The 19,820-nt window shown below is 45.3% G+C and overlaps 1 protein-coding gene across 4 annotated transcripts in view; it reads left to right on the forward strand.

Moving 5' to 3' along the window:
* LOC104364384 (LIM domain containing preferred translocation partner in lipoma) overlaps window positions 1-19,820 on the forward strand; it is a 335,033-nt gene that overhangs the window by 61,293 nt on the left and 253,920 nt on the right. For 2 of the 4 annotated variants that reach the window (XM_042796896.1, XM_042796895.1), the window contains one exon: window positions 12,211-12,310. The exons of the other annotated variants lie outside the window; for them this stretch is intronic. The gene's annotated coding sequence lies outside the window, so the exon portion shown is untranslated. The remainder of the gene's footprint in view (window positions 1-12,210; window positions 12,311-19,820) is intronic. 4 annotated transcript variants of the gene reach the window in all.

Below are 19,820 nucleotides of genomic sequence, written 5' to 3' on the forward strand. Positions count from 1 at the left end.
GCTGCCAGTGCTTGAAAAGAAAGAGGAGCATGTTCTGTATCAGGAAGGGGAGGAAGATAAGTGCAATAGTTTTCCTCTTTCTCAGGAATTTATTGCTTTTAATTCTTATAAAGAAGAGAAAGTATGTTAAAATCTCAGCATTATGGACCAAGCTGTCAAAGGCAATGACTATTATGACTGTTTTATCGAGATGGGTCAAACTGAGGCTTCCCACTGGCTTCTCATCCTGGCTGGCAGCGGGGATGCTGTGGGCAGGTGTTGAGGCACGCATGTGATGGTCTTTTCAGGAATTGTTGGGTAACCAGTTCACTTCCAGGAAACCCGGGCATGCTTCTGCTTGGCTCTTGTAAGAGGTCGCATGGGTCCGCTGATCCTCCCCACCTCTCAGCCCTCCATCTCCTCTGGCTGCTTGACAAGGACCGGTCCCTCCTGCAAAGTTTCATGCATATTAGTCATTTATTGCAAGACTTTTTTTCTTATCCTTTTTCTTCTTAATGCTGTAGCATTTAGGCAGTGGGAGAGAGGAAGGCTTTCAAGCATCTACCTGGAGCAAGGTGGTTATAGAGCACCTACCTGGGGGCAGGAGGTGACATCACATCCCACGAGAGACTGAGGGTGGCTGGTGCTGAGCCACAGAGCACCCGGTGGCTTCCCATGTGAGGGGACAAATACACTTGGTGGGGGGCATGTGTGGGCCTGTTGGCAGTCGGGAAGGAAGCATTCACTCTTGTTCCTCATGGCACACAACATTTTTTTTTGCTAACCATTCCAGCCCACAGGAATTTTTTATTTTACTGATTTTTGTCGGTGGTAGCTCTTTCATTTGGTGGTTGTTTTTTTTTCTTTTTTTCTTTTATTATTATTTTTTTATTTTTTCCCCTCCTTTAACTGTTGGAGCTGTTTTTAATCCCTGACCATAATAAAGCCACACTGTTAACACAAGCAGCAGGGTGGCTGGAATTGCAGCTGTACTGCAAGCTCTGCTTTTAATTTCAGGCTGTTATTAATGAGGCTAGAAATCTTCCCCTCCCCCAGTCGAGTTTCAAACTGTGTCTTCATCCAAGTCACTTCAGTGGGTGCTTTAGAGCATCCCTGACTCCTTCTGAATACAACAGGTGAAGGCTGAAGACTGTATCTGGATGTCATAAAGAGGTTTCTGGCCACTGTCTTTCCCATTCCCTGGTGCAGGCAACTCTGTGCAGGTGGAAGGTTGGGAGCAGGCAGCTGCAGGAAGTGGGACTGGACCTCCAGGGAGAGGGTGTCAGTGGGCAACCACAGCCCAGAGATGCTGGCACTTGGGAAAGGATGGGACTTGACATGCTTGGCAGAGGCAGGAAGACAGGACAGGGCATTTGGGTGGGTTCAGGTTGCCCATGAGCTGCTGCCTGCTGCTGTGGTCCTGGGGCCAAGTGTGAGGGGCTCTGATGGTCGGTATTGTCATCCAGCAGGGCAGCACCCTTCAGTCTCCATAGAGGGAAGCTAGCATGGTGCTGATGGGGAGCATTCTGCCCAGGCAGTGTCCTGACCTCTAAATGTGTTTGCAGAGGGACTGAAAGCATTGGGATCATCCTCTCTGAAGCCCAGAGAGATGTCAGTGAGTGAGGAGGTAGCTTTGGTGTGTATCTTCTCTTTGTCCCAATACAAAGCCACATACGATGGTCAGTTGAAGCTGAAAAATGAGAATCTGGCAAAAAACCTCACAACTCCATCACCCAACCTGTAATTCAGAGCATGGGCTTTGTTGCTAGAGGAGGCTTTTGAGGCCAGTGACCCGAGATCCAAAGGCAGACTGGGTGCTTCTGTGTGTGTATAATTATTTCAGTGCTAATGACTACTGGCAGAAGAACAACATAAAATTGGGAGCCAGATTAAACCTCCTGCCTCAGGATTAAGTCAATATTTATATTTCGGACACGGGAATGAGATGGTATCTGGGGCAGAAGACTGTGAACCTGCCTGTTACGGAGGATTTGCATCTTCCTTCAAGGCGTTGAGAACCAGCCTGGGTCGAAGGCAACACCCTTGGGGAAGTGGGCCAAATTGCTGTTTTCTTTCAGGTTCCACATCTTCCTCCTGGCCAGCTCTATCATGGCCTCACTTGGGACCCTGATGCCTGGCTGAGGAGAGCAGACAGAAGCATGTTGCTCTGAAGTAGCTGAGGGTAAGGAACAGCATAGGTGGTTGTGCAGATCTTTTCAGGTCTTCTGTATGGGAAGAAAAAACAGGGCTGAACTGGAGACAATCTGGACATCGGCAATGTGTCTGTGGGCTTACTTCTTTCCTGGGGCTCTTTGCCATGCTCCAGTGGTGATCAATCCCATGTTTGTCTCCTCATCCCTGCAGTTGTTGTCACCACTGTCCTGTGGGATGTAATGAGAGCTGCTCTTCCAATGCTGAACAGGGCTGAGAAAAGGGCGTTGATGCAGAGTCTTCCTGGGTATTTGTGATCCAAGATTTTTCTGCTTGTGTCAGAGGAGAGTGCCTTTCTCTTTTCCGTTTGCTCCTGCAAAGTTCTGGGTGCCCACATGAATAGTCTGTTGTTTACTGAAGAAGCAGTAATGTGAAAAAGGTTTTATTTTTTTAAAATGTAATATTGTAATTCCAATGGAGATATGGAAATCCCACTCTGCTGCTGAGGTTGCTGCAATAGACTTGAATTTAGAGATTGTCAGGACTTCAGGAAAAATTCCCAGCAATTTTCTTCTCTAAATCATGGTCTCACACTCCTGTTTATAACCTGTGCATGTTAGGGACTACATATTTCTCTGCGGCCTAGGGTACGTAATCCTTCCGTCACCTGGTGCATGCACTGAAGGCTAGGTTGCCTTTTATTTCTTGTGCAGCTATGGCTTGAGCACTGCTAAGCTGAGAAACAACCCTTTTAGGACTGTACCTGCAATAGTCTCAAGTTTTTAAGTTAGCACCCCGCTTCCCTCCAATGTAATTAAGAAAATTATTGCCTATGCATGGTACATGTGCATACATCTCTGCAGGAGCACTTGCTGGGCTGGTCTAGTTCAGCTCGCTCCTCGTTTTGTCCTGCATCTCAGGAGCGTGATGTCTGAGCCCGATGCTCTGTGGTATATGCACTAACCTTATTCCTAGATGGATTGATTGGATTTTCAGTAAAGACAAACAAAGTCGGAAGTCTAACGGCGCTGAGCACTCAGCGCTGTGCTCCCCGGCCCAGCCTGCTGTGCTCAGCTCCTTATACGGCAAAAAAAAGGAAGAGGAAAAGAGGCACAGCATGAATACCAGACATACGATGCATTCCTTCCAGCTGCAAGCTTGGAATTTGCTTTTCCCTGGAAAGTGGACCCTCTACACGTCCATTAATTCAGGCTCTGTACAGTGTAACAGGGAGAGGGAAGCCAGCATTGAGCTGGCCCCAGGCAATGCTTAATTGTTTTGTGCAAAGGAATTTGTTTTCTGTGAGGGTTTTTTCTTTCTCTGGTTGGGGACAGAGGAGAGAAAAGGGCTGGGATGAGGAGGGGAAGGGGAGGCCAGGTTGTCCTGAGACTTGATATGACTTGGCAAGCTGCAAGCAGGTAGATGCAATTACATCTATTTTCTTGTCCTAAAGATCAATATGATTCATCATTAGCCTTTGTCTTTAAATTATGTTTTCCCTGAATAGCATCTTCCAGTTAGTAGGAGGCGGAGGACAGATAAGGGAATCGATCCTGGTACTTCATTCATAATTCTGGCTTCAACCCTCCCTTCTACATGCAGCCTTCGTTGCCTGAGTAAGTGTGGGCATGAATGGGCAGCTGTGCACAGGGGCTGCTCTAATCCAAGCTCAGACTGTAAGTGCAAAGCACGAGCCCTGTATTTATTAGATATGGGCCCTGATATCTCCCAAGCGTGCCTGGGTTTCTGAAGCACTGGTCTGTTACCTTGCGTTTAGCCTCCTGTCAAGAATTTGAATGAGAGTCAGGCCAGTCCATCACCTCTACTGGTTTGCCACTGACTCGTGGTGTGCAAAGGTACCTCCATCAATGACATGGGAGCTGAATGGCCATGGCAGGTGTTGTGGTTTCCTAGATTGTTTGGAAGCCAAATTGTGGACTAGAAGCCACAGCGGAGTGAATCACGGCTCTGCCTGCACGCGGGCGGCCTGCCTTGCCGGCAGCAGGGGCCATGCTAGCAGGGACACCTCCGGCCAGCCTTGTTTGAGCATCATTTCTGAAGGGATAGCTTTTCCAAGACCACAGATGTGACCTGTGCTTCCTGGTGCATCTTTCCGTGGATACTCTTTGTGTTTTGTGGGGGCCAAACAGGTGGGAGAATTGGGTAATTGTCACTCAGCCAAAGTCATTTCTAGTGGGGGAAAAAAACAGCCTAACAACTTTGAGTCATGTTTTATTGCCGTGGGATCAGAGTGCCTGGAAAGCAACTCTCTATTGTCTCTTCACAGGGCTTGTGGAGGTAATGATGGTACTTAATTTCACAAGCTCCTTTCATCTAGCTACTACACCGTGCTTTCCCATCTCGAGGATGGGCTGTGACAGCACTTGACTAAGGCAATCTGTGTAGCTACGTGAGGATCCCATCTGTTTCTCTTCTTGACAGCTGGGTTGTTCTGTGTTACTTGCCTTCTTGCTTTCCTGTAAAACTAAGCACGTTATTAGGACCCAAAATAGTAGCTCCTCTGGGCCGTGTTGTAATAGGGTGGTGTTTCATGATGACAAGTTCCAGCATTGCATGAAGGCAAGGCCCTTTTATACATGCAAGGAAATAGCAACAATCTGCTTGCAGGTCATGCATGGCTCAGCTCTTTGAACTTCTACATTATCAAGTGTATGCTGTCTCTGTTCTCAGAGACTGTACTTTGCAACAAGCACTGCAAATTATCCAGTGAGAATAACAGAGGAGTTTGATGGTAGAAGAAAGAGAAACAAATGGCAAATTTATGCTAAAGAAAACATCTGTTGAGTATTCTTGTTACTCTTGCTTCATCCATCCCCATATGCATCCAGAGGTTGTTTAAAGCCAGGTGGAGTAGGGTCTTTATTTTTATCTCTGAGCGGACCTCAGACTCTTGTGAATAGGTGAATATGGGTGCTAGGCAAAACATTTGGGATAGAACTGTTTGGTATCGCTTCACATAAGTGCATTCTTGAGAGTTTTGCAATAAATGGTGCTCTTTGCGTACTAGCCAGAGCTCGCTGAGAAGTTGGACAGTGGGCTTAGTGAGCGTTGGATTTGGGATGTCTTGATGTTTTGACTATCTGAGCTCTTTATGACGGTATTGATGTGAATGATGGCTACCAATTGAGAACAGGAGAGTGGCGAGCTGGGAGGATTGGGTATGCTCATAGCATCCCATGAGAGGTGAGGAGGGTGAATGCTTGGGGTGTTGGACTTGCAGTTGTGTTCTCGTGCACATCTGGCTTCCTTCTGAGGATGGGTAGATCCAACTGCCCCAACCACCCCAGCTCCACAGCTGGCGCTGGGTGAAACGCCAGAGAGCAGCCGTGCTGAGGTGGCCACAAAGCCCTGACTGTGGGTTCACAGTTGTGGCTGCTTATCTTGGGAAACCAGTGAACTGGGTGGGTGAATGTGTGTCAGGACTCCACTCCTCTGTCCCCCATGGGTGTATTGCTTGTGGAGGGGTTTTTGATGCTGCAGATACTTGACCTGTGTGCATGGTTAAGGACCGTCATGTGTTTTATGGGTACTGAAAGGACACAGCTTCTCCTTCTACTTCCATTTCTGCTAGCTTTAAACAGGAGTGAATCTCCCCCAGTTGCTTTTTGCATGCAACAAAACACTGGAACCTGTGGAGAAGGAGAAATAGACAGGTGACTGGTAAATATGTCTGTAAAAGTTGTGGTGTTTGTTTCCAAAATGTTATTCTCTTCCTGGGGAAAAAAAAATGTAATTCAGTGAACAGAGCGGGCACCGTGTTTGCATCCTCTAAGTGCAGGGGAATGCTGTCCTTCTATTGCTCTTTTTTTTTTTTTTTTTTTTTTTTTTTTTGTGGTACTGCCTTAAGGTGTCTTACCAGAAGTAGGGGCCATCATTATTAGAGAATCCTGTAAAACAGCTGTAATAATTGCACAATGTTCTCTATTGCTATCAGTTTTATAATTATTCATAGGTTTTTTTTAAAAGCCATGAGGGACTGTCTCTGCACACATCATTGATTTTGCTAATAAAATCTTATATTTTAATGATACATTTCATTGGAAAAACATCAACTGCTCCATAAAATTAAGACTTATAGTATCGTGGGATGGGAATGTTTCCTGTTGTCTTGATGGAAAGATTGATCCAGATGGATTTATTTGATCACTTAGCAGCTATTGGGGAAGGGTACAGAATCAGATGCCTCATTTCCTCTGCTTCAGCCTCTCTGACCACGGGTTTGGAGCTCGGTGTCCAGCTCTTACCCTTCCTTTTCTCAGCGGGCTGCCGTGATGGCCTGATGTCTGTCCCCTGAGTCTGTCTGTGATGCAGAAAGATGCTGCATGGCTGGTGCTGAGCTCTGTGACTGTAGGAACATAACTAGCTGTGCAGCTCCAGCCCAGCATCGTGCCGGACAGCTGTGCTGCAGCGGGTGCTTGCACAGGTGGAGCACAGTCGTCCCTTGACTGATTCTCTTATTTCATGGGGTATCGGCTCCCTCAAACCTTGATTTCATCTTCTTCCTTCCAACCCCTGAGATGCCCAATGCACCTCCTGTCTGGTGGCTCTGATCTTTGCCACATTGTGCCTCTGCTTTCTTAAACATCTCTCCCAAGCTCCTAGTTTCCCCAGGCTCCCAAGGAGCACAGGGATTAACATGCCTGTCGCATAGGGGTGGTGAGGCTCCCAGGGCTGCTGTTGTTCCCTGCCCTCCTCGCTCAGTGGGGTGTGAGGACTGGGGGATCTGTGGTTTGCAGAGTGGGTCTCAGTGCATTGCTCTGGTCTGCTGATGGAGGGGTGTGCTGGAGGAGAATGTCCCACAGGCGTGGAGGTGATGCAGCCCTGTGCCCATCCATCTTTACTTGCTGTGGGGAGTGGGAATGGTGCTTAAAACCTGTTTGAAATTATTCCAGAGCAAGGTATGGGGAGAGGACAGCTGTTGGACCGTAGCCACTGTATTGTGCCCATTGGTCCTTCCATGAGAGGTTCCTACCTGGCTGCTGTGACCACAGGTCAGCTGCTCAGGTGGAGGATGCTGTTTGTATTCAGGCTGTTCAAGGACCACAGGCAGGTTAAACTGCCTTCGTCCAGTATCAGCTAAGACATGCTTGAAAGCCCCAAGCTGAGTTTTCTCCAGCCTTTGCTAGCTGAGCTCTGCAGGAGCCTCGATCAGCAGAACATTGTTTTAGGTCCCGCTGCAAGCCCAGAGTGCACGAAAGGGCCCAGAGCATGGTGATTCTGAGCTGCTGCTCTGATTCATTTTGCCAAATGCCACCGTGCTATTAAATATCTTTTCCCCTGTAAGGCAGCAGTCGGTGTTGAACTGACAGTCAGAAAGCCACTGCTGAGCCAAAACTCCAGTCCTATATTTTGCAGTAATTAGCAGGTTTGAGTACAGCCTTAGTTCAGCAAAAAGAGCTGGGAGATGACACAAGACTGTATTTTATTGTATTTATTTATTTAGAAAGCGTGTGTGTGTTGTATTTTAGGGAGTGTTTAGCGTTCAGGTTCGTAGAACTGAATCCAATTTAGTTTTACAGGAGACAGCCCAGTTGTCCGTAGCAACCTGAAATTGATTTTCCCCCCTTGCTTACCGAAAGCTGTTCCCTCTTGAATCATCCCTTTAATTTAATACAGTGAACAGGATGTCCCTGCATGCAGAAACTTTTATTTTTTTTAACTACAAGTAACCTAAGCAAAAAAAAAAAACCCTTTTATTTGAGCAACAGACCTGACTTCATCTTTATTACTGCTTGGCATTAGTCCTGTGCCATGCCGTTTCCTTGTGCTTCGTTTCAGGCACTAGAGGCCATTATCAGTATTGGTTAATCACTGCTGCTGTGCAGGGAGACCTCCCCCTCACACTCCGGCCACCTTTTCTTCTCGGCAGCAAGCCTCTCTTCAGCATGAAACCCTTTGGGCTGCCACTGATCTCCCCAGTATCTGCTGTGTGGGTTGGCCTGGTGTGTGCGGTCATGCTAAAAAATATGTTCTTTGTGATCTGCATGGCATTGGTGCTGTGCTTTCCCCTTACGTGCAACGGTCCCTGCGCGTGGCTCTGGCGATGGCGTGCATCGAGGAGCAGGGCGAGTGCTCCTTGCAACAGTGATGCACTGCACGCCTTTCCATCCCGACTCGAGGAGAGGGGATGAGGCATGCTGCTGGTTAGGGCAATGACGTTGTTGTTAAGCATCCTCTCCACCTTTTGCTAATTAGGGAACTTGGGGCCAGGAGCTGCAGGTGTTTCTGCTGCAGAGACCCAGCACCTGTGAGGTGTCTGCCTTTGGCATAATGTTGGTGGTGTATAGCCTGGGGCGTAATACAGGCCCAGAGATAGCTACGTGCTCAATATTGACCTTGCTGAACATTTTAAACTCAGAAAGCATTATAATACTGCTGCTTACAATCTCCTCTGACTTGTACCAGTTTGGTTCTGGTTTCCTGCTCTAGGTCTCTCCTGTCAAAACCTCTTTTTGCGGGTCTTACCAGCTAAAGCGGTGGAGCCACTTCAGAGGAGGCTGGTTGGAAGGACTTTGAGAAGAATGGGAAGAACTGCAGTACTGTTTTGCTCCTCTTTCTAAAAGAAGTCTGTGTCCCTGCTGTCTCTGTGGTGCCTGAAGGCTCCAAGGAAGTGACTTATCTTGTCAGAGGAGTGGGAGGGATGTGGGATTTAGGGCATTTGTGCTTTTGTGATCTGGAAGAGCATGTGACTACGTTTTGGAAGAGCAACAGCTTGTATGTGGTCAGCAGAGACTGCAACCTTTTTTCATGGTTGCTTGCCCCTGGCTTTTGCACACTCCTGCAAGGTAGCACAGACTTTCTCCTGTGTTCTTAGTTCTTACCCTGCTCATTACGAAGACATCAGAGGAGGTGTTGCAGGGCTGGGGCAAGGTGTGCTATGGTAGCAGTTGTCTCACCAGAACTTGTCCCTGTTGACAGTTCCACACAAAGAGAAGTGAGCTGCTGCCTGCATCTACACTTAGGCCATTAGCACAAATTGCACCAATCTGTGCTGTGAAATGTCTGCCTTTTCCTGGCTTGTTTTCTGAAAAGGGAAAAAAAAAAAAGTGCACGAAATCAATATGGCAGAGGCTTCAGCTGTGTGTTCACCTGCTGTCGCTTCGAGAGGAAACCATGTCACTCAACATGCCTGGTGTATGGCACTTGTTGAGAAGATAGTTACTTAATCTTTCTGTTTTTTTCACATCAGTCAAAAAATTGGTTTATTTAATGTGCATCATCTGAACATTTCACTGAATAAGCTACCCAAAAAGGTTAATTTCGAATTCCATACTGCTTTTACTGTCGCATCCAACTGCTTCAAAGACAGTAATGAGTGTATCTAATGATGATTTTCAGATGCAGAGGTAGCAGAGGCATCTACTATTTTCAGGTGCCAAAACTGAGACTTACAATGCCTGTTTTTTCAGAACACTTCATGTTTTGTAGCGCTGTACATGGTTATAGTACAAGTTTCAATTAGAGATTGAACAGAGAATCTCAACTCATGACTGTTGGTTACCGCCTCTTCTGGACGTGGTCTTTCCATGTCTGTACTTAACCAGAAAAAGAACAGCAATAAATATCTGGGAAAAAATTGATATATGTGACTTTCCTCTTATCGCTCAGGAGGTTTATGGTAGAGGCATAAACAGGATCTAATCTCTCTAAGTGACACTCAGCTGCCAGACCATGAAGCATCCTTTCTGTTCTCCTTACCATTGCCTGTCTTGCATGCTCCCCATCTTCTGAAAACTGAATGAAGGTGAGGAGGCCACTGTCCCACGTGGTTGCAACCTCCTTTTCAACATGACCTGACTTTCATACATCACTAGCAAGTAGAGAAGATGTTGCTTCAGGTCTCAGTGAGCTTCCATGTGTCCTTGTTTGCATTCCTCCCTTCAGCAGGAGCACTGCCTACCCGGGAGCTGGCTTTGGAGCTGTGTACGATCTGGCTAGAATACGCAGAACTTCCTCAACTGTTGTCTGTAACTTCTGACAGCGGGATATTTGTAAATTTAAATGCTTCCTCCCAGAAGTATCAAAGGAACTAAGGCTACTTTTCAGCATGAGTATGAAAGGCTTTCGCGCACTAGTGCAGCAAGGATTGCCGTGGAGAACAAAGGCTTTTGCTAATCGCTTCTAATGCCTTTCAAGTTTATGCCTCATTTTTTCCCCTTTTTCAGACAGCCTCACAGAGTACTGAGACTTCAGTGACTGACTCACCAAATAATTAACAGGAGGAGGACTCCATCTCTGAAACTTTTGAACACCTCTTTTAATTTTCTTAAACCAGCCAGTACCCTGGCCAGGTGCCAGTTTGTGTAATTACATTTGACCTAACTTAATCCCTTGGCAGTTTCAATTGCATGTGGTAGTCGTCTTGGCTCCCTGTCCTGGGCTGCCATTCAATGCTACTCCATGGTTTTCAACAGCTGTTGTAATTCAGCCGTAGAAACTGGTGTATTTTCTTGGTAGAAGCACTTCTCATATCTCTATCCCTTGCTAAACATCCTTATCTCACTAGTATTTTGGGAAATAATGTGTCTGATGCTGCAGATGATCTTGCTGAAGTCCTTGGAGCTACTTTTACCCTTAAAGATGGGCATGCATTTAAACTCTTTCATTAGTTGGCCATCATACATTTTGAGATTACTTTGAGTTCTTCATCTTCAGCAACAGGCATTTATTGCTTAGTCTCCTCGGCTACTGTGTGCTGCTGTAGGGACATTATTGGTGCAGGTATTCGTCTTTAGCCTTGGAAACAGCACTTCTGTTATCAAATCTGTGCTAAATAGGAGCATGTCACCTTCCTGTGCTGACAGCAGTTGGGCTGGCTTTGAGTGCTGGCATTGGTAAGAGTGGAAATGATCAAGAAAAGCAAAAGCCCAGGTCAGCTGAGAATGATTGCAAATGAAAAACAAACAAACAAACAAAACAAAAAAACAACCAACCACCAAAAAAAAAAAACCCAACCCCAAATAAAAAAGCATCCCAAGTTGAAACTTGGAGTTGGACAAAGTGCAGTAGTGAAAGGGATAGTCAGGTGGATGGTGAATGCAAGAGAGGACACTGAGTTGTTGCATTGGTACATCCTTAGATGTGTAACAGGTATCTTGCTTTCACAGCAGGTGGAAAATTGAGTGTTTCTCGGCTTCAGCCATCGGAGAATGAGTATTTGTTACAAAGCCACTTGATCCTTTGGGGCTAGCAGCAGCCCCTGCTAAGGGGAGACAGGAATTTAGATGAGGTGAGGTGCAAAAGGTGATCCACTGGTGAAAGATGCTGGTGTGGGAAATTGTCTGCTAGCATCTAACTCTGTTTTTCCGAGCGCCTCCAAAAGTAGGATGACAAATGTATTATTGCTGCTCTCCCCTGTTGCTTGTTCTCTCTCATGAAATTTGGGATGTTTTTGTTATTCAGAGCTCTCCCCTGTGTTTCCAAACACGCTCATGTAAATCCTTTCTTTATTATTTCCTTGTTGTCACTAAACCCTTGTATTCAGGAGAAAGATTTCTTTTTGCTAGGTAGAACACCCTGAAGATCAGGAGGTAAGGACTATGTTGTGAACACAAAAGTTATTCAGTCTTTCATCAGACCTGATTTTTCTCCTCTGGGTCTATCCTATAATTATACACACTTGAATCTCAGAGTAGACTGGAAGTCTTGTCTCTGTTGGTTTCAGTGACACTATAAATAAAGTCACCGGTGGCAACATTAAGGTCTGTCCTCTGTCACAGTGAATAAAGCTTTGGAGTTGGAGCCATCTGATTTTGATGTGTGCTGGGTATTGCTTATAGTTTGGCAGGACTTTCTGCAAAGTCAGTGAGCATTTTGTTTCCTAGAACACAGATTTATCAAACCCTTATGGTGTTTCTCAGAGAAAATGTGGCCAAGTTTGAGTGGTGGTGCATGGTGTATTTATAGTTGTTGATGTTGCTTTTGAAGATCAGTTTTAAAGTTAAATAGTGGGGTGGAAGAAATTGCATTTCAGAGTCTCTGGGGTTTCCTTACTACTGGACCCTTTGCCCACCATCCTAAAAAAAAAAAAAAAAAATTCTTTTCTTTTTCTTGTTTCAGAGTACTTTATAACTGTGTGTGCCTGAATGCATCAGCCTTTGGATGTGCGCGTCTTCTCTTGAAACAGCCTTGTGATATCCTAGCTGCCTGTTCTCTCAGGGTAAGAAAAGAAATATGCATGCAGAGACACAAGATGAAGACCGTGCTTTGAGCAAGTAGCAAAGAGAGGGTGAGCCACACTGGTGCCTCAGCTTGTAAATTTTGAAAATAGTGAACTTGTGGAGAGAAGGAATGAACTGTGTATCTGCCTGCTGTAAATAAGACAAATTATGAGTTTAAAGCTTCAGCAAGAGAAATTCAGATGAGGCATTAGTAAATGATCTCCTGCATTAAGAACAGCTGAGCGCTGGAGTGGATTGCCCAAGGAGTTTAGGCAGTTTCAATCATTGGAAAGGTTTAAGAACAAGTTGGAAAAGCTCTAGCAGATGTGCTTTTAGAAGAGCTGATCCTTCCATGGGGTGGAGAAATGGACTAGATGACTTCTGGAGATCCCTCCTAACCCTACGATGATTAAAAATGGGAGTATGTGAAATTCTTAACAACCTTATTCAAAACTGATAATGTAAAAGGCAAAGTTCAGTGTATCTGTGCAGAAGGAGCTGCTTAGTGTGACGATGAGCTTTGATGCAACAACAATTAACTGGTGCTCAATGTCTTTGTTAACTGAATGAAAGTGTAAGCTCATAGAAAAGGAGTTTAATCCGCTGTTGTTAGCATGTAACATAAACTTGTGATTAAAACCAGGAGGTTGGATCAATTCTAGTTCCTCTGTAGCAAGTTCCTGGGAGTTTGGGTCTCTTCTGTGATCCATGTAAGGGCTTTACTTTTACTTCCAGGTGGGTAATCTCATCTATTTTATTGTGACATGAAAACACAGTGTTACAGATACAGGTACACTGAGCAAAATACGAATATCATGTTGGAACACAGAGAGAGGAACCGATTGATTACTTTTCCTCTGTTTCCAGGGGCTGATGAAATGGAGGAGAGTTTCATTTTTCTTTTCTTGTTCTTCTATTCCTGTTCTCCATTGTGTTTCTTTGTCCTGTCTTGACAGCAAACATGGAAGACTTTTTCTGAGTTTAAAAATGCTGGCTCACCAGCTGGGTCTTGAAAATATGTCCTGAAAATGGCTGCTCATTTTGTTCCCTTGCTTCTCCTTTGCTTTCATGGGAGCTGTAGATGACAAACCTCGTCTGGGCTCAGGAAGCCTCTGAGCCTTCATCATGAGAGAAACAGGATTCAGGTACTTCATCTTCCTTGGTCTGATTAAGAAGGACAGTGAGATATCTGTCCTGTCTCATTGAACACCTGAAATTCAATGGGAAGTTCTTCAATCTCCTCTTGGACTTTGCTTGGGATTTGTTTGGTTTCTCTAATATTTGCCTTTCATCCCTAATGTCAGCAAATACTAGTGTCTCCCCTGGAGTTATACTAGTGTCTTATTGTTTGTTATCATCTTCTGCTTAGCAGAGATAAGCTGTTGTGTCCCAAGGGTATGGGAACATGGAAGAAACTTTCAAATATCTCTAAGAAACGCAGATGGTGTCAACAGAGAAGTAAGGGGATGCCTTTCTGAAGTCACCTTTGTACATGTTTTTTTTTCTTTTTTTTTTTTTTTTTTCATCTTGAGCTTTTCAGTTCCTGCAACTATCTGCTCAAATCTTGAAAGCAAAATGTGTTCATGGAAGGATACAATTTACTGTGTGCCCTCTGATCTTTTGATCTCGATCAATCAAATAAATCCAGGACCTTGCAGTTCACCTTGTTGCAAGGACAGTTAATAAGTTGAGGGGTTATGCCAGTGGAAGTGATGGTTTTCCAGCCTTCTGTTTTTTTATTGTTGTTATTATTTTTTTATGATTCAGACCTTTCAGACTGGTCAGGGTAAGATTATTTGCAAAGAATACTCCATAAATATGCCTGTCAGGACCAGAGTTAACATTCAAGTGTTGCTGCTTAGCAAAAGAAAACAATATGCCAAAGTGCAATTTAGATTTCCCTGCAGGGTTGAAAATAATGACAAAACTCACTTAACGTGGCAGAGATGAGTCCTGTCACCTTTCTGGGAGCAGTTGTCTTATGGTCCCACAGCACATCGCAGCTATGTGCCCGGTTAACTTGCTGGCTGCACCTGAAGATTTGGCATCTGGCATCTTGTGCTGGGGATGCCTTGGGGCAGAGGAGCCCTGCTCCCAGCTCCCCAAGGTGCAAGGTCAGTCAATTAGTAGTTTTCTTTGATTTTGCAGCTGAAAATTCTTGTTTCTTTTCCTAATGCCGCGCTGCTTGCTTACACCTGCAAATGAGGTTTTGTGGAGCAGCTCTGAGCTCAGAGTCCTGCAAAGCAGTCCTGTTTCCATCCTTGCACACTGAGTGCAAGCCAGCATCCACTGCAAGTGTTGCTTAAGAAAGTCCTATGTGTCCTGGTAGTGTTGTGAGCAGTTCCCTGTGGTTTGCTCATCATCTCTGAGCTACTTTGGGAATCCCAGATTTTGGCGGGCAGCTGGTTGGGTTTTCTCTGCTGTGACAATTCATCGAAGCACTTACTAGACATCTCCCACCTAACGTTTGTGACCAAGGAGGCTTGCAGCATCCAGTGGCAAGAATCCTGCTTGTCTGTCAGAAAATATAATGCTGATTATTGATGTTTCTGCTGTCCTGTCAGTAGAATTGACTTCTGTGGGTGAGAGCAGCAAGAAGAGCGAAGCTGGGAGCTAGGAGCTGCTATTTAAGCATTAATCTGTAGTGTTTGAAAACCATGCCAGTCTGTTCTGTAGAAGTGGTCTCTCTATAAAGCCTGGTAACACATATGTAAATATAGTTTGTCAGAAGCGTGTGGCTCTTCTGAGGTTATTTTTTCCTCCTTTCACAGATGAGAAAGTGAAGATGTTGAAGACCACTTGCTTTACCCGCAGGAAAGTGCATGGCCCCGAGGTTGGGTCTGGGACCCATAGGCTTGGCAAAAAAAAAAAAAAAAGGCTACTTGTGGGGAAAGACAGCTCATTCCCTGAAAAAAATTATGCTGTCAATTGAGAAGGCAGACTGGGACTGGGTGGTGAAGTAATGGTGCAAAATGTGATGTGACTTGTGGAATGCCAAGCGGCACCTCAGTGACAGATCCCCAGTGACAGCCCAGCAGCTCTGGGTCCAACTCTGCAACGCCGTGTAATGCAGCGAAACAGATGGGCCTGGTTCCTTGTCAGCATCGGCTGAAAAGTTTCAAAATAAAATAAAGTAGTGTTTAGTCCTATCTTAAAATCCAAAAGCCATTTCTCCAGAGCCTGTAAATAGCTTAACCCTTTGCTGGATTTACGTCCCTTGCACCTAAAAGTAGAGAGATGGGAAAAACAGATGACAGAGGGTGGCAGAGCAGTGCCTTCATTGTGTGCTGCTGCACCCTACGCAGCCTGGTGGCCCTGCCATGAGCTGGGGAGAGGGGTCCCCATCCCCATGGATAGCTGCCATCCTCGAGGTGCCAAGGGGGACGAGCCCTCCTCCAATATCCAGAAGTTTTGCATAGCCCAGATGCCGACACTTTTTTCTTATTCCAAAAGGGGCTGGTAATTAGCAACAGGGGTAATAGCCACCTTGAATTAAATCATATGGAGGCATGAGAAATAGCAGGGTATATTTGGAAATATCTATTGCATATATATATTCCTCTTAAGAAACATGTTGGAGATGCCATATCCATAAATACTAATAAGGCTGTTTGATTCCAATTTTCAGGTAAGATTAACATTTTATTGAGTATTATATCTGTCACATTCAATGCTTTAGTGTACCATCCTCTCAGGCTTATTAGCATAATTGCAGTGCTTAAGCAACAATAAAAAATTCAACAGTAAAATAGCAGTTAGCACAGGCAATTTGTTATCAAAAGCTTTTACTTAAGGACAGCTTTTGAGCATATTTATTATCAAGTTAGGGCTATACATTATTTTTATTTAGAAAAACAAGAGGGAAATGTAGGATTTTTTTTCTTTCTTAATGGCTAAATCAGAAGGCCTTAAAATTGGTCTCAGGCTTTTTGTGTTTCTTAAAATCAGTCAGCTAATTCACTTGGAGTGGGAAGATGAGATAACTAAACAAACTCAGGTCTGGAGCAGGGTTGTGTTGTTAATAATTCTGCAATACGATTTTGATAAGTCTTGATGCTGTCTTGAGCGCCCTTTTAAAATTCCCTCGTTGTGTCCCAGGCTCAGAAGACACCGTCCTCCCCTTCCGTAACCGACGGTGCTGTCATCGGACCAGTGTGAGGGCAGGGGTGGCCCAGCCTTGTGCCCCAGGATGAGGGGAGGGACCGGACGGGACCCGCAGGAATTCAGGACTTTGATATCAGTGCTGGTTGTTTCTGAGGTTGGAATGGAGGAACACGGTGTGGCTGTGTGACAGCGCTGCGTGCTCCCCCTGTTTCTGTTCTCCCTTTGAGGACATTTAGGGGAACAGTCATTTCCTAGAAAAGCTGTAGCATAGATGTGAATTCACATGTGTTTGTGCACATGCACCTGCTTGTTCACGTACATGCATGTCTGCACATACACAGAGAAAGTACCTGTTGCCAGCATGGTAAGATTTCATGTGTGCATTTTAATTTTCAGCAAAAGGCATTTTGAAGGCAAATTTTCTATGTGCATTTAAATACAAACTTGGACTTCATAAATGAAGAAGTAAATGGGTTTTAAACAACACGAGAAGTCCTCAGGCTAAGAGGTCTATCAAGAAAAGCACGAGCATTTGACGAGAGGAAGACCATTGCTGTGATTGCTTATGATTCCTTTGCTGTTGGATGCTCTTTTCAGACCCCTGTCTGCTTGAGTTTGTTCTTCCAACACCCTTCAGCTTCTGCTTGACTTCTTCAGATTGTCGCACTCGGTTGTCCTTGTTGTTCATCAGACCTGTGCTCACCTCCAGCATCCATGTTTTCTTCCCTGTTCCTAGAACTTGGGGCCTCTCTCCTCTCATGTGTTTTCCTCATCCCTCCTTGCTCTGGGAGACTTCTTCTGCCTTGTGCTGCTTTTTCAGAGGTTGCTCTTCCATCTTCTTGGTGGGTGACTCATGGTGGACCTGTCTCTCTTTGCCATTTTGGTGGTACCCAACACCCATGGTGAAGAGCTGCCACATCCCTGGTAATGCCTTGATTGGGCTCACAGACTGGGTGAGCAAGAGGGGTAAACTTGTCTGTTTTTTTTTGCTCCCACTTGGATTGTTATCCAAGCTTACCCATGAGGAGAAGTGAAGGCAGGGCTGCCCCAGGGCAGAAGCTCGTGTTCATAGTGAAACAGGATGTGTAAGCAGGTTGTAGGAATTGGGAAGGGAGTGCATGGAAACAGGTGAAACTGAACTGGGCACATATTAGAGAAGTGTTGTGCTTGTGAGGTCCTCTTCACAAACACCGTCTTCTGCGAATATGTGAAATTTGAAAGGATCTGGCTGTTTCAGATCCCGTTTTGTTTTTTTTTTTTTTTTTGGTACAAACCCCCATGTTATTCTTCAGAGACAAACTGTATGCTTAAGATTCTTAGGTAGTTGTGAATATTGTTTTACACAGCTTACTCTCATGAAACTGCCTAGTACCGCATGCTGTTTAGATTTTCTGTCAACCAGAGAGTTTGGTGATGCTTATGGGAAGATGAATACACAGAAACTGACTGTGAAGAGCTAAAATTCCCGGGAACTTCAATCTCAGTGGAAATTTGGTTGTGATTTGAATTGCATTTGAAATATGTACTCTCTGCCTCTGTGGTCACCTCCAGGAACAGGAACTCGTTGCTGCTCTCCCAAAAACAAGCAGGTTCCTGCACAGTACTGCAGGTCCCCACTATTGTTCCTTCTGGCTCTGCTCATTTGGCTTTTAGTAACATCCAACGTATTAGCTACCTGAGCATCTCCTGCTTGCATCTAGCCTTGTAGCTAGGTAGTGGTGGGTGTCTTCTGCTCCAGCCAGGGAAGGATTCTTCTAGGTCCTGTGCACAGGCGGAGGGTTCCCATGTTCATAGCAGGAGTTGGGAGACCAGGGAAGGTGTTTTCCTGGGGTGTTGATGTGATTGAGGGCACTTCCATGTCGCTCCTACCCGAGATCTACAGTCCTTCAACAGTTTAGGTAGAAAGGACTTTGTAGGTCTCTCACGCAGCCCCTGGCTCAAAGCAGGCTTAGCTTCAAGGTTGGGTGAGGTTGCTCAGGGCTTGTCATGGCAGTGATGGTGTGGTGCGATCTTGAGGGACGGGGATGGTGTGTGCCTTGGTCAACAAGAAGAAACCTTATGGAGAGCCACTGGGGAAACTGCCTGGCTCTCTTTCGTGGTGGACGGGGGGGGGTGGTGGGAGGAGAAGGTCTGTGGTGGGAGCCGAGGCCGTGCGTGAACACATCTTCCTCGAGGAGGAAAGTGCCTGCATGCTTCTTGCAGGGGAAAAAAAAATGGGCTGAAAGAATTTAGCAGTGATAAATGTCATAAAAATACTTATGCTGGAATTTGTAAAGCCTGGAACATCTGTTCTCAACAGTGCTTTGATCATGTTGTGAGGCTTTTAAAATGATACTTCCATGAAATAAGCGAGATCCTTATGGCTGCAGGATTCCTTTCAGTGCCCTTTTTTTCATGGAGCAAAAAAGGCAAATTTCACAGGGAACATTACATGACTTGAAACACATACTTTAATGGTTAGTATCAACCAAACAATGTTTTATTAGGTGCTAGAAAAATGTTCCAGTTACATACCCCAGGAAGCAAAGCACTCTCATTTACTTTTAAGCTTATAGGAGCTGTACTTTGAAAAAAAATATAAAATTAAAAAAATCAAGAATTCATTGCTTGTATATTACTGTATTCAAAACCAAAACAAACATGGTGAAATGAGCTTAAACATTTCAAAGTTGTTGTCAGAAAGGGGCCTTTTTGGTTTTGTTTCGAGGCAGAACTGGAGATGAGCCAGGATCTGCATGTTTTCTGAGGGACATGCAGCAAACAATTGCGGGACACTGACAATTGACTTTCCTCAGTGTGCTGCTTTGGATTGAATAACTTTTTAGTCATCTGCTTTTCTCCGAGAACTCATCCTTTCCCCTTTCCTCATCATTTTAGCAGGCTCCCGCGTGTTGCCCTTCAAGCAGCTGTGTGTTTGTGGCTGAAACGCTGTGATGCTGAATGTCTCTGGTGTTTTAAGGAGCATGGAGAGCTCTGATCGTAGAGCTGTGTTCTTCACAGTGTGACGCCTGGCAGGAGGATTTCTGCTCTTCTGCCTTCTTGCTACACATCGAGGGGAAAAAAAAAAAAAAAGAATCTCTTGGGCTGCGTTTGCAGAAACAGCCTGTAGGACACGAGGAGCAGCAAAAGGAGGGAAAAATTGAAGAGGAGATGTGGAACGACTGGGTGTCCTTCCCCACGCTTGTGTGTTCATACTAGGCAAACCCCTTCCCACTGCTGCAGCCAGTGAGTCCAGCAGCTCTCAGTGGGATGCTGGGGCAAGGCTCCTTGCCTCCATCCCCCCTTCCTTCCTTCCGCTGGATGAATGAACAGGCCTTTGTGTGGCCCTAGGGCTCTCCCCAGCAAGAGGAGCCTGGGGTGGTTCACAGTTTCTTCATGTAAAGTCTGGCCAGGCTGTGAAAGGAG

The sequence above is a fragment of the Tyto alba genome, unplaced genomic scaffold (genome assembly GCF_018691265.1).
Source record: "Tyto alba isolate M040663 unplaced genomic scaffold, T.alba_DEE_v4.0 Super-Scaffold_10, whole genome shotgun sequence".
NCBI lineage: Eukaryota > Metazoa > Chordata > Aves > Strigiformes > Tytonidae > Tyto > Tyto alba.